The sequence below is a fragment of the Danio rerio genome, chromosome 23 (genome assembly GCF_049306965.1).
Source record: "Danio rerio strain Tuebingen ecotype United States chromosome 23, GRCz12tu, whole genome shotgun sequence".
Taxonomy (NCBI): domain Eukaryota; kingdom Metazoa; phylum Chordata; class Actinopteri; order Cypriniformes; family Danionidae; genus Danio; species Danio rerio.
Window position 1 is genome coordinate 8,235,680 of NC_133198.1, and position 15,735 is coordinate 8,251,414.

Consider the following 15,735-nt stretch of genomic DNA (forward strand, 5'->3'; position numbering starts at 1 on the left):
TATAGTGATTATCTTTTTAATGATATAACAAATTCTGGTTTTATTTTATATGTAATTACAAATAGTCTATTGTAGATGTCCCAGCATTAAATATTTTACTGTTTATTTCTTTGTATTTTAACTTTGTAAACTACAAAATCATGTCTCCTCACATTTTGTATGTTTTTTTTTATTTATTTATTTATTTTTTTTATCTTGAGTTGGTGAGCCAACTGACTCTCTGCTCTCTTCATTCCACTTCCATATCGGAGCATTTATTTTTATTTTTATTTTTTTTTAACTCTGAGGTAGACTTGAACTGAAAGAATTGAGTTTCATGGCCCTTTACAACTTATACGATTTTTTCAAAATGAGATAATATAGATGAGGACAAAAAATCCTAGATTTCATAGATTTTAGATTGTAGTGTGCTGTAATATGTCAAAAGGCATAACCCACCAACAAATGCTTAGGTCCTGAATATGCACACATAAAATCTCAAAGAATATGGCAGATGTACACTGCAAAAAATGCTTTTCTTGCTTCGATTTTTTTGTCTTGTTTCTAGTCTAAATATTTAACATTTCTTATATCAAGAAGCATTTTCTAGACAAGCAAAACATATTGTCTTGTTTTGAGAAATAAAATGCCAATATTAAGTGAGTTTTTCCTTAAAACAAGCAAAATAATCTGCCAATGGGGTAAGCAAATCAATCTTGTTTTTTCTTTTGACGCAAGATTATTTTGCTTACCCCATTGGCAGATTATTTTGCTTGTTTTACGGAAAAAAAAATCACCTAATTTTGGCATATTATTTCTGAAAACAAGACTATATGTTTTTCTTGTCTAGAAAATAATTCTTGATTTAGGAATTTTAAGATATTTGGACTAGAAACAAGACAAAAAATCTAAGTAAGAAAAGCATTTTTTGCTGTGTACTGAATGAACAAGTAAACATTTGTGCTGTTGCCACACATCAACCAAATAATCCTCCATCTCAGCTGTTCAAAATTATTTCCATTTGAGCTGCTTTACGTCTGTGTTTGTTATGCTTCTGTCAGCTTGCTTTCTGATATTGTTTAGTTTCAAGTGATAATCTTTGACTTGTATGCATGTTTGTCCTCAGAGTTCCTCTACACATCATAATTTCTGACTGTAAATATTCAACATGCTAAATATTTACAACTCATCATCAGAAAACTTCCACCGTTCTTCCGAGCATATTGATTCACTTTTAACACACCTCACACCAAAGGAAAATCTGACAAGATTATCTTTGGAACCATGATACTGGGAACATTACCAAGAATTGACGAAAGGGGACAAATTGGCTCAAAATCAGCCCAATTATTTTGTGATGTGGGCTTTGTCTAAAGTAGTGTTAATAATCACATGTATGCTACAATAGGTGTTGTCTTGTTTCCGAACTAATTTGATCTAGTTTCCATTGTTCCTTATTTTCTTGTCACTGGTTAGTTTCTTTAGTCTCTAATTAGGTCACCTAACCACAGTTCCTTTATCCCATCGTCTTGCTTTAAAGCAAATTCTAAGAATCATTTGCTAGTTCCTAGAATCATATTACAGCTCTTTTTATTTTGTTCTTTGAGTTTCTTGTTGGATTTATTAAAGAAGAAAAAAAAGTAGCTGTGTGGCAGAAGAACAAAACACTCTCAGAAAAAAGGCACACGGTGGTACAACTACTGTTTCAAAGGAACAGTTTTGTACCTTTGTAAAAGTTGTACCTTATATGGTACAGAAAAGACCTCTTATGAGACTGTTCTGTACCATTTTGGTACAACTGAAATGAAGGTACACAATTGTTCCCATAAAAAAGGTACATAAGTGTTGGACAACACCTTCTTTATTACAATATCTATGAAACACATATCACTGGAAAACCAAAGTGATTTTATGAAAAATTTCCATATTAAAACATGAATCATTATTTAAAAGTATATGTTTAAAAAAGCTCCTAAACATTAATTATTAAATTACTATAATACAAAACTAGTAAAACAAAACTATAGGTATTGTAAACTAAACATTTAAGGCATTTTAATAAACATTTGGGGAGCATTTTCTAATATATACAGTCTCATTATTGAAATCCGCAGCTTTTGGCATTTGCTTTCCACTACGCACATGAGCTGGCAAAAGTCCTGCATATGCAAATTGTTCATGCAGACATTTTAGTATTGTAAATCTAATCAAAAATTGTGCATATCGTTGTGCATAATTAGTTTGCATAATTCTATTTCTATTTTCAAAACTAAGTCAATTAAATAAACTTTTAAGTGATTACAAAATTATTGCGAGAAAATTGGAGAAAAAGGTTTATATTGTACATGGGGGAATGTATTTTTGTAACAATTTTTGCGAAGTGTGAAATGTTTAGCAAAAACAAACAAAAAAAAGATCTTTTGATTTGTGTTAAACTATTTTGTTATTCTCTATTGTAAATGGAAAAGGTGCATTTATATAAAAAGGCACTGTCCTTGTGACAAGGGTTTGTACCTTCTTTGGTACAGCATTGTACCGTTTTTTTTTTTTTTTTTCTGAAAGTTTAGAATACATTAATAAATTGCAAAATTTGACAGATTAAGCAACCATTCCTTTAAGAACCTGATGAAGGGTTTTCCATATAAAAATATACTAAAGTAAATTAAATACTACGGTACTATATTTTTCAACCATACCATAGTAAAGGGTATTATTCTTCATCTATTATACACAGTGAAAATAATGACCAAGAGCCAAACTTATTTTAATAAATTACTAGGTTTCAACTCAATTTTGTAGCCTAAGTTACACAAAGTTTATTAAACTTAATATTTTAGTCAGTTTAACCAACGCAAGTTGACTAGAACATTAATTTGATTCAACTAGAACCAGTTATTTAGGACAGTACAATTTTTTTGTTTGTTTTGTTTTACAACATGTTAATGAATGCTACAGTATACTGTGTGCTACTCTGAACTAATAAACTTAAAAAGTGTACTTTAGCTTTTATTAAAAGAATAATGTTTTGTGTTGTATAGAGTTGTATAACCTAGTGATATTGGGTAATACAGTTCTATTGATATAATTGTATTTTATTATAATGGAAAATTACCACAAAAAAAAAAAAAAAAAAATACTGAAGTAACTGTCCTATGATTCAAATAACCTATAATGTTTTTACTAGAAATTACTGTAGCATTTACTTTATGTGGGCTGGGAAGTGTTTCCTTGCCTTTGTGTGTGCTGTTAACCAGTTGTATCTCCCTCACTGAGGATAACATGACTTTCCTATTCCATCAAGGTGAGACCAGAAGATCTGATGTGCATCCATGCTTCATAAAGTAATCCATGAGGGAAAAGTTGGAGGTAGCCAGCGAGACAAGGCCAATCATCACAGGACTGAGCCCCCTATTGCCCCAGAACCAGAACATCCTAGAGAGTGTGGTCAGGTGTGGAGAGCAGGTAAGACAGCCAATTTCTGAGGGCATTTTTGTGTCGTTTACACACACAAGCTTGCTGCTGGCTTCTGAAATTTATTTCAGGCAAATGAAAGAGAAATATTTTTACCCAGCCCCTACTTTGATGTCCAGACCCACATATACTTCATTGATTGATTAGCTCCACATCTCCATCATTGTTGATGGATCTGTTTGGACCACCACTCCCGCCTTCTGTTCCAGATCCCCTCATGCATTATTCCAAAGTAAGCATGGTCTCCGGTCGCGAAAACAGAATCCATTACCTCCATTGAGCTCTGGACTCCATCTTGGCCTTCCAACTGTTCTGGTTCTCTTTGGCTTCACACTCTTTTTCGTTGGTCTTTGGATTCCACCAGGCTCCCTCAACCCTATCAGCAGTCATTGGCCTGCCTCCTCCATTATTTATGCTCAGGTTTATTAGTTAAAGTTGACCAAAAAAAAAAAACTTCTACAGCAATCATTATTATTGTCAGTTTTAATGTTTACTAATATATACATGTAAAATAATACATATTATTACAGGCAATGGGGTGGTGCAGTAGGTAGTGATGTTGCCTCTCAGCAAGAAGGTCGCTGGTTCAAGCATCGGCTGGGTCAGTTCGCATTTCTGTATGGAGTTTGTATTGTAATGGTGTGACGGTGGTTGTTTGTATCACATAAGTCTTAGATATAATATGGAATAAGAAAAGTAAAAAAAAAATTTAATTCAAATCTCAAAAATCAGTTTTGGTGGCTGCTTGCACCGCAGTACAAATCTCAACCACTGGTCCATATAAACACTGTGAGGTTTGGCTTTTCCACATCCCTTAATCCCACTCCCAGTGGACCTTAAAAAAAATAAAAATTAAATAAATAAAATAATATATATATTTATATTTATATATATATATATATATATATATATATATATATATATATATATATATCAGTATTATTTACTAAACCTTTGAGCGCCAGACAAGATTACCTAGCCAAAAAAATAATAATAATAAAAATGCACTAATACCCCGGATAGCCGCGGCAAGCACTCAACCACCATACACAATAAAAAAAGAAAAGGAGAAATAAATATAACTCAACACAAACTTTTAAATGAAATCAACTGTTATATTTTTGACAGTACAAGGAAAATGTTTTCTAAACAAAAAATATAGTTTCATCACTATTCAGTCTTAAAGTTTTAAAGATCTATAAACGAAATTAACACTGCTTAGGAAACAACAAAAGAAAAGAGAGTAAGAAACAAACAAACAAACAATTCAATAATAATCTGTGGCTGATATAACGGAAACAAGAAAGAAAAATAAATGTAAAGAAAGCCTGTGAAATGGAGTTGTAACATGTGTGGATTGTGTGGAAATATGAGTGAATGTTAATTAACTAACGTTACTGACCCGGGCAAACAACGCTGAATCTGCACAGGTCCACCTTTTCTTTCGATTCCCTGAGGATCCAGCAGACTCCTCGCACTGAATCAATAGTGTAGTTGCCTGGCCAGCATGTCCACGATCACCTTCATACCACAGTATTTTTCTTCACACACTCCATCTTCAAAGCCAACAACTCTCCACCTTTGTATCTTTATTTTCTTCTCTCTCCAAGTCTTCACCAACACTCACGGACAGCAAAAACAAACAAAACTCCTTTCTCCTGCCTTTCCTCCCTCTTTTATTGTCTCCTATTCTCTACCTGACCTTCCGCTTCCTCCCGACCCCGGAAGTATGGTTTGGAAGCTCTAGGAAGGGAAAGTCAGAGCAGCGCCCCCTAGTAGCACTTTGAAAAAATGGGAGAGCATCTAATTTTGCCACAGTATGTTCTCCCCACATTTGCGTAGATTTCCTCTGGGTGCTCCTGTTTCCCCCACAGTCCAAAGACATGCAGTTCAGGTGAATTGGGTAGGCTAAATTGTCCATAGTGTATGAGTGTGAATGAGAGTGTATGAGTGTTTCTCAGTGATTGTCATGGTTGGTTGCACCCAGACCCAGTTGCAGCAATGAACTATACAAAGGGGTTTATTGACAGAAGAAGGAATAAGTAGACAGACAGGATCCAAACGGTGGGGGCAACAACACAGGGAAGCCAGTGGTAGAGACAAGATGGTACTACAATTAACAGCCAGCAAGGAGTAGGAGCAACAGTGGTCAAAACAAGAGATAGATCCTGAAGCAACCCACGTAAAATGCCTGACTGGCAGGCCAGGGAGGTCAGGACATGGGATAGGAATGGAAAATTATTAGACAAGACAGCAAAAATAAACTATAAAATAATAAAACTAACTAAATCTAAATTAACTAAATTAAATTTACATACTAGACTGACTTTGGCAGTTGGATGAAACAGAAACTGAAATAAAGACTTCTAGAATCCTAAAGAGAGTAATTAAACAATCAAACAACAACAACTAATAATCAACTACTAAAAAGACTGGGACTGACAGAAAAATTAAACAAAAATGGTTTGAGAGATAAAGGCAAGATAAAGATTAGAAAACAAAACACTAGGAACAAACAAAAGAAAGTAGTAGCTAAAAGTAAAAGAAAGTAGTAGTAACACAGAACAATATATAGAAGAAAGCGCACAAGAGACAGATGAAAACAATCAGGATAACAAGGTCTAAATTAGAGGGCAGGGTAATTGAAAACAATTGAAAACAAGAAGGAAAGAAAAGAGGAGCACATGGCCAACACAAATTAAGACACAGCAATGTAAATAAGCACAGGACAAACAGGCAAACAATAAACACCGACAGGACAGAGAAGACTGTCATGTTAGGACCATGACAGTGATGGGTTGCAGCTGGAAGGGCATCCACTGCATGAAACATGTGCTGGAAAAGTTAGTGGTTCATTCCGATGTGGCAACCTCAGATTAATAAAGGAATAAGGTGAAAAGAAATTGAATGAATGAATATATATCTATTGGGGATGCACCGATACAGATTTTTGCTCGATACGGATAACCGATACTTCCTCAGACTTGGAGGAAAATAGCTGTTATTTATAGGCTGATGATTATAAATATTTCAAAATGTAATATTTTTATACAGCAAGCTTCATAAAAGATTAAACTGCTCTTATGAACTGAATAGTCTTTACTCAAAGCAAAAAAAGCTATAATTTCAAAAATGCAAGGTGATCATATAGACCTTTATTCACGATTTTACATAAATCCGCATGCAAAAAAATGAATTATTTCCTTTTCTTCATAGCAAATTAACATACAACTGACTGTTGCATAAAACAATAGGTTAAATAACAAAATGGGATTTAATCAACAAGCAAGTTAAATATGTTTTACATAAAATGAAAATGAAAGAGCCAAGGACTGAAACCAGCTCAAAATGTTCTTGAATAAAACGTGTTACAGTGATGTACATATGAACAAATATGTAATGTTCGAAAAAGCCTTTTTTAGAGGTGCTTTGACAATTCAGAGCCACCATACAAACGAAAAGCTAAGATACAGGTTGTATTACTTTAGAAAATGTGGCATGAATTTATCCTATTAGGCGTTTTTAGATTCTTTTGTTGTTTTGCCATGCTTCTATGTTTATTCTTCCTGTCAATTGGGGGGGAATTATTGATGGAAAGTTATTGATAAACCGCTGTGAGTTATTGACCTTATTCTAAAATTGACCTTATTCTAAAAATAAATAATCATTCTAAAAATAATAATAATAAAAATGACGGGATAATAAACGGCAGAAAATGGTCAAACTACTTGCTCTAAAAGCAAATGTTTGCATGACTATACAGATCAAGTAGAAGAGTATAATAATACAATATCAGTTTGCAACACCAAACAGCAAAATGAGCTGTTTGTAATGTCTAAAAATGAATGGAAGTGAATGAGACCGGAAGTCTTGAGCCAAAAAGATTCAAATGACTGCGCCCGCTCGTCGGCGAAGAATAAGGTGAACAGTGCACTGGGCAAGTCTAAACTAGTTCCGGCCACGCATGGGCGAGGCAGGCAGGTACAATTACGAAATTTATCGTCTTAAAGATATTGGCCTAATTTAGGTATCGGATCGATAACGATAATCTTAAAAATAGCATTATCAACTGATAACAATATTGCCGCAGATATATCGTGCATCCCTAATATATATATATATATATATATATATATATATATATATATATATATATATATATATATATATATATATATATATATATATATATACCAACATTTGAAGTGAATCAAAAAATTAAGGGTTAGGGTTAGAAGCACACGCACACACTTACAGCTTTAGGATTCTTTTAACAGGTTTGATTTGTCATTAGTAAGAAAATTCATATGAGAAGTTTTTTATTTATTTATTTAATGTTTTACAATTTATTGCTCCAGTAAAAAAATGCCATGATATTATCCCACTGGTAATCATCTAAATGAATGAAAACTGCTTAGTAAAACGGCATATTCCGGAACGGCAGCTCATAAATATTTGTCTTACCATTTAATGAAGCTGCAGACTCATCCAAGCTGTGTTGAACCTTATGACAGCTTTATGTTTCCCTGCAGAACCAGAGCTTTTGATGATGTTAGTAGGCTGCTAAAATGAGCACTTCTGAGGAAGAATTGGTAGCACTATATTTGTTAAACTTTGCAAGTTGTATGCTCCCAAACCTTTGAAAGTCAACTCTGTCGAGGAAAAAGCAACATACGGTAAGTTCTTGAAAAGGTTGAAGCTTAGAGTATTACTTTTAAACAAGCAAAAACTCTGACCACAAAATTTGTTCTTAACTTTTCTGTGATAATTTCTTCGGAATGCAATGCAGTGCACCAGTAATAACATATTTCGGAGGCCAATCCATATGTCTGCATCACAATTGTGCAACAGAATTCAACAAAAAAGCCATAGAATTTTGCCATTGCCTTTTGGATTACTACAGAATTTACATTTTTTGTCCAACAAAGGCATATGATTCTTAAGGCCAATTCGCATTGCAGATGCCAACAAAATAAACAAAATGTGAACTTCTCTGATATTCTCTGACCTTACTAGTGCCTATTCAACATGTTCAGTTGGCTTTTGAGTGTTTTGTTCAACACAGGCTCCATATGCATTTCTGGTGATCACGAATTTTGTAGCCAGAAGTATGTATGGCTGCATTTTGTCTTTAAAATGAATGCTACAGGGCAGTATGACATTGTTCCTTTTCGCACTTATCAGCTGATGATCACTGTTACCAGTTTGTCCAGTTAGCTCACCATGTACGTCAGTGGACTTAAGATACAGAGAGGAGAGGACCACAATGAGGGGGTACGAGTTCGATTAAGAACGGTTCTTGAAAGCAGGTGAAACCAAAACACAATTCCAAAAATTAAATAAACAAGTAAATAACAGGGTGAAAATGTGGTAAAATTTTGTAAAAATCAGGCGAGGGATTTTTTCTTTTTCTGGATTGTTTTTTTAAATAGAGAAGTGGGTTGGTGGGTTAAATGGTGCTTTTTAAAATAATATTGGTTGGGTTTAGAGAAGGAGGAGAGGGGGGAATTGGTCAGTCGGTGAGTCAAACAGTCCGTCAATATCGGCCTTGCGAGGAAAATTTGAGATCCGAAAAAGTGTACACAACGGACACTGGTGGATTTGAGAAAACAAAAACTAAAAGAAAAAGAAAAAAAAAACATAGCTCCTGGTGCATAATTGGCAGTATCCAGAAATGTATATAGAGGTACATTTTAAGATAGAGCCTGGTTTGGTTTTTGTCACCATTACCAGCAACTTCAGAGATCGCTGGATCTCATTCACAATAACCATGGACTACAAATCCGCCATTTCTGGACTACATATTTATACATGCACTTTGCTCACACACACACACATGCTTCCTCATTCTGACTGATTACACTCGCACCACCTGAGGATTGTCAAAGTCTGATTACACACAGTTTAAGCAGCACACTCACTCATTCACATTGCCGGGTCTTGTTTTCTTTTAAAGTGACGATTCAACGCGTTTTCTAGTCTTGTTTGTCCGTGTATTTACCTCGCCTTGTTTATCCAGTTCTTCCTGTCTGCCGCCAGGCTTCTGACCTCTCGCTTGTTATACTGACTTCGATTCTGGAGTCTGGACTGCCTTTACATACCTGTTTGCACTCGTATTGACCATTGCTTGCCCGACTCCGAATAAACCTGCAAATGGATCCAAACCTCAGTTGTCTCTGTCACTCCCTGTGATACAGTTTTGTTCATGTGTCACATATCCTTAAAATTAAGCCTCTTCTAACAAGTTTGCTTTTACTCATTTGATGATGTAAACAGTTTGGAAATAAATCAGATAATAACTTGAGGTAGAAGCAGTTGGGAAAGGGAGTGGGGGGAGGGTGTAAAGTATAGTGTGTATGCAAGTATATTGCAGTTGAAGAAAGCGTGACTGAATGGATTAAATAAGACAGCTATGATGTCAAGACTGGATGGGTCTACAACAGGAACAGGTGATCATCAGTTTTCTGAACTAATATGATGCATGATATACATCAAACGGTTTTCATTTTTGGAATATTTTTTAATAGATGGATCTTTATTTTGGTGGACTTGTTTTCTAAAATCAACAATCGTGTATTTTGCCCTAGATAGGTTCAAATGAAAATATAGGACTCCTCACACCACTTTATAAAGTAATCAACAAGACAAAATATACTATGACACCTTTGAGAGTACAATTTTTTTTTTAAATATATATTTTGTGTTTTTACATTGTAAGGCAGGGCTGGACTGGGACAAAACATCGGCCTTGGCATTTTGGGCCAGAGCGGCCCACTATATACAATCAAAATGCCATCTCTGCATGTCCTTGAATATGTTTAACAACTCCTATTCTATGTAAAAACAAAAGCCATGTACTGTATAGGAAGAAATGAATAGAGTAATTTATCTCAATTTAATTTCTGTATATGGTCCATGAAGATTTTTGTTAGGTTCTAAAAAAAAAAAAAAATACTCTATTTATTCCTCCTTTAATGAACATAACAAAAACTGCCTGGTGAGGGGTAAATCTTCTAAGTGAACCTCATTCACATCATCCCGCAGGCTACTTTGTTTCACTTCATTTTAACAATGAAATTAAAACATTATATAAGGAAATGCTTTTCTTCATTTTGGATATTAACAACTTAACAGACACCAAAAATGTTAAGGCATCGTGTAGCTACATATTAAGATGACCGTCATCTTCACTGTATGCATATTTATAACAAAATGGAGCCTAACATAACAGCCTCCTTAATTTTTTATTGAACATATTAAACATACCCAATCTCTTTTGCTGAGCATCTGTTTTAATATTAAATAATGGCCATTATAAAAGTTTATGCAATCTAGATAAGCAAGCAAATATGCAGAATCAGTGTACCCTCTAACTTAAATTAATATATTTATTTATCTTTGCGCTCAGCTAAAATGAGTTACCTGAGAACAAGTAATAGATTCAAAAGAGTCGTTAGATATACTGTAGATAACAAGATGAATTAAAAATCTCGTTTAATAACTATAGTGACATGAAGAACTGTCCGTCGTGCGCTGTATTGTGCTCAAAGCATTTGCTGACTGGCTGGAGCTCAGACGTGCCCATACGCATTTTTTGGCATCTGTTTAAAAAGCCTGTCTCTTTTTTTTCCTGCAATTTCTCTGCGCCTCCTTTCCATTTCTCCTCCATCTGTCTGACTCTCCACTATTTTGACAAATACACACTAACGTTGAACGTTCTCAAAGAGCCCAAAATAGGAGTTTGTAATTGGGTGAGCTCAATGTCAATAAAGAAGAAAAAAACAATGGGCTGCAGATTATGTTACATGGACTGGTCTGTCCAAAAAAATAAATAAATAAATAAATTCCTTATTTAAGAAAGTCACAGACGCATCATCAGTTAATTATGCACAAAAAATGATAGGCTGTTAAGATTTTAATGGGCCAATCAGATCATAAGAAGATGATCAGCACGGCCCAAAGAGTACCCAGCGGGAAAATGCTTAGTCTGCCAGATGGCTAGTCCGTCCTTGTTGTAAGGTGCATCCTGAGGAATCAGGTTTGACTGCCTATGTGTGAAAGACAGTACAATTTCTCTAAAGTAATGCAAATTGCAAAATGTTTTTTTGTCTAACAATCGGCCAGATGATACTTTCAGGCAAAATACTTTTTAACTATACCTGTTATTGCAGTTTTTACTAATAAGCACTGCCCCTTAATTTTGTATTTAATTGAGTGCTTGCTGCACTAGTTCATATTTTTCGATGAACAACAAAGCAATGGTGAGTTCTTATTACAGGATTCTCCTTTGAAGATACCTGAAAAGTCTCTTCTTCAATTCACAGCAACACCCCAAAGGCTTTTGGAAGTATGCAAAAGTATTTGCTTTTACAGCACAGAAAACAGTGTCTTCTCAACACCAAAATATACTCTTCCAACTCCAAGCCTCAGCTACAACCATAGAGTTTGAATTGTCAAAGTATAGCAGACACTGTTTGTGGCAAGCCATTGAAGATCGCTATTATGTTGACTGCCATTTTGTAAAAAATAAAAAATAAAAAAAACACACACAAACACACACACACACACACACACACACACACACACACACACACACACACACACACACACACACACACACACACACACACACACACACACACTCACACACACAGGCTTGTGCAAAAATGGACTGGAATTACTGACGACTGATTCTAGGCAGTTCACAACTGGTTGTTTTATTTTGGAGACAATTACTCCTTTATTCCTTTGTCCTTTATCCTTTGACGTTTTAAACCTTGCAGACCTACATCATCACAAACAGCTTCATTACACACTACTAATATCAATATAACAACTAAATCACATATAGGTGTAACTATTTATGATGTAATAACTTAGTAATGACATATTTGCAATACATTTTGCTAGTATTTCTGATTTAGTCTATTCCTGGTTTCTTTTCTACAGAGACAACGGGTTCCTATAACAAATCAGCTGCAAAGTTCTGAGTTTCATCCATTGGTGCCTCAAGGGAATCTGATCTTGACCACATAATAAATAACCTAGTGCTTCTGTCATAATGTCACACATTTCATTGTTTTCTGTCAGTAACATCGCCACTTCTCTGAGAACACCTCTACCCTTCTTTCTGAGACATCAACATGGATATCTACTCATCACCTCGAGCTAAGCCTTAACAAGACTGAGCTGCCCTTCACCGCTGTCACAACCTCCATCTCGGTTAAAGGTCACAGAAGCTTCCTAATGGTGAAAGAATCCTGTTAGACATTACCAGACTAACTCCATTCTGTTCCAGCTTCATCTTCAACACAGCACAGACTGAGACAAACAAGAACTCCATTTAATGATGGAGAAGATGCAGATTGATTCATCCTATAGTTAGATATATATTGACTCCTGAAGGGAAATGCAGGACTCAAAAGAACCATCATTCAGAATAGACACAGTGAAAAACAAAAGACTTGTATATTATCTTGTATATTAGTAGCAGACATTATAGAACATATAATACACAGTTCAACCCACATACATAAATATATGAATCAGAAAATCTGCAATTGTAGGGTAAAATCACATGTCTGAATGATGACGTGAATAACCACGGTGAACACTGATGGGCTCAATAGTGATGACAATGATGATCACTTTAAAATTTACACTTGCACTTCACCTTAAAATGTACGGAGACCCGGAAGGGATGTGATGGTGGGGAAAAAAATGAGTGGAAGAAAAAAAACTGAGTGGGAGAAAAAAAAATGGGTGGGAGAAAAAACAGTGATAGGAAAAAAAAAAAAAAAATTATATAATTATATAAAAAAATAATTTTATATATATATATATATATATATATATATATATATATATATATATATATATATATATATATACATATACATACATATACATATACATATACATATATATACATATACATATATATACATATATATATATATATATATATATATATATATATATATATATATATATATATATATATATATATATATATATATATATATATATATATATAGCAGATCGTCTTGACCATGTCTACATGCCTTAATATATTGAGCTGCAGCCATTGACCGATTGGAAATTTGGGTTAACAAGCAGTTCGACAGGCGTATCTAAAAAAGTGGCCGGTGAGTCTATATATGACTGTATATACATATATACATACACAGTGGGTATGGAAAGTATTCAGACGATTCAAAATGTTTCACTCTTTGTTAAATTACAAACATTTGCTAAAATCATATAAGGTCATTTCTTTTCCCTTAATGTATACACAGCACCCAATATTGATAGAAAAATACAGAATTGTTAACATTTTTTTGCAGATTTATTACAAAAAAAACTGAAATAAATAATAATTTGCTACTGGCTTTAAAAAAAAAAAATGACAAATTCAATATTTCTGGCTTGATGCTTTGTCTGCAGTACTATTTTAGTCAAAAGGGATCATTCTGTGTGCCAAATATGTGCCATATATAGATGAATAACACTTGCAAATCTGTGTAGAGTGCCATATGAAATGTGAGGAAATGCCAACAGCTAAGGAATTTTACAAACCCACATAATGATTAATATTTAAGTGTATGCTGCAGGATTAGTACTGTATAATACTTGAAATTAAAGTCTGACACTAATGGAAATGTTTCAAAGCAATTGTACATTCAGCATTCACTTACGACAGCCACTAAATCAATCAAAATTATGAATAAATGAAAGGTACATGGCATTCTCAATGAAAGCAAATCGAAACATTTCAAGACTGAATGAAGACTTTACATTTATATTCTCAAACATGATAAAACTGAATATTAATCATGTTTGAAAATAAAAAAAGGTAATTGTGGAAAACATACCTCTTTGAGCTTGAATGTTTCATGTACTGTAACAAGGAAACAGCAACAATATTTTCTTAAAATACAAAAAAATACACATTTAATACAACTTAAACCATAAAATAAATACTTTATATACACAATTTTATATGACAAAAACAGCTAAATTACTTAAATCGAATTCTAAATGTCAAAAAAAAAAAAAAAAAAAAAATATATATATATATATATATATATATATATATATATATATATATATATATATATATATATATATATATATATATATATATATATATATATAAATCCAAAATAACATGTGGTACCCATTTGGAAATTGATTTCTTTTTTGAGGATAAAAATACTGTACTAAAATGCAGTTAAATATTATTTTTTTCAATTATTTTCATTATTTTCAATACACTTATTACAGCTATTTTTATATGTAAAATATATCACAAATTAAGTACTTTATATGAAGCATTAATGCCTTTACTCACTGCTTGATTCTTCATTAATAGATTTGTCGTTGAGGGTTAAATGTTTAACATTTAACAAAAAAAAAGTTGTGGTTTAAAAGCATAGATTCAAACAAAGAATCAGGAGCCACAGAGTGAAGGCTAAAAACAAGCCTCAAGGGTGGGCACACTTACAGGCATATCAAAGCCTCATCATGGCAGTCAGTTGCTAAAAGGGGTTTTGAAGCTAGACTCACTGCAGTGCATCTTCAACCTACCATAGTTCCTCTTCAAAGAGCAGAGTGCGAATCGCTAGGTGCAGACAGGATAACATCATTTAACTAGCAGGCAAGCCTTTAAACTTGGAGCAAAATATTCATATCATGAAGCGCCATGGGTTACAGGCATACAGGCAGTTTTACACTTGTTTCACAGCAGGATATTGATTTGCCTGCAACAACATCGAGCTAAGAATGAGCCATTTCCTTGCGCCTTCAGATTTCCATGGTGAATTCTTGTTTAGTCACAAACATATCAGTTATACTAAAAACATGATGGAAAGTATGCTCATTTTCAATCATTAAAACAGCATGAGCTTGATTATTAATTCTAAACGTTCGTAAGAATGAAAAATACTTTCATATGGAATATATTATTATGTTTTCATATATTTTTTTATAGTTTACAGGATGAAAATTCACTACATTCATAAATCATCTTATTTTTTTTTTGTATTTATTTGTTTTAATATACTTCCCACAGAAATGATAAAGTACATTGTGAATCTCAAACAAACAACAAACCTGGAACTACTTGAAAGTTATAATAGAAAATTTATTTCATCAGTCCTTTGCAGAGCTGTCATGTATATGTTAATGGTGTCAAACTGATTATACTGCTGAAGTCTGAATTATTAGCCCCCCTGTTTATTTTGTTCCTAATTTCTGTTTAACGGTGAAAAGATTGTCAACACA

At 33.6% G+C, this 15,735-nt stretch overlaps 1 long non-coding RNA gene across 1 annotated transcript in view; it reads right to left on the bottom strand.

Annotated features, from left to right (window-relative positions):
- LOC141380639 (uncharacterized) overlaps positions 1–5,181 on the bottom strand; it is a 137,241-nt gene extending 132,060 nt beyond the window's left edge. Inside the window, exon 1 of the long non-coding RNA XR_012398993.1 lies at positions 4,853–5,181. This is a non-coding gene — a long non-coding RNA (uncharacterized lncRNA). The remainder of the gene's footprint in view (positions 1–4,852) is intronic.
- Positions 5,182–15,735: the final 10,554 nt, after the last annotated feature.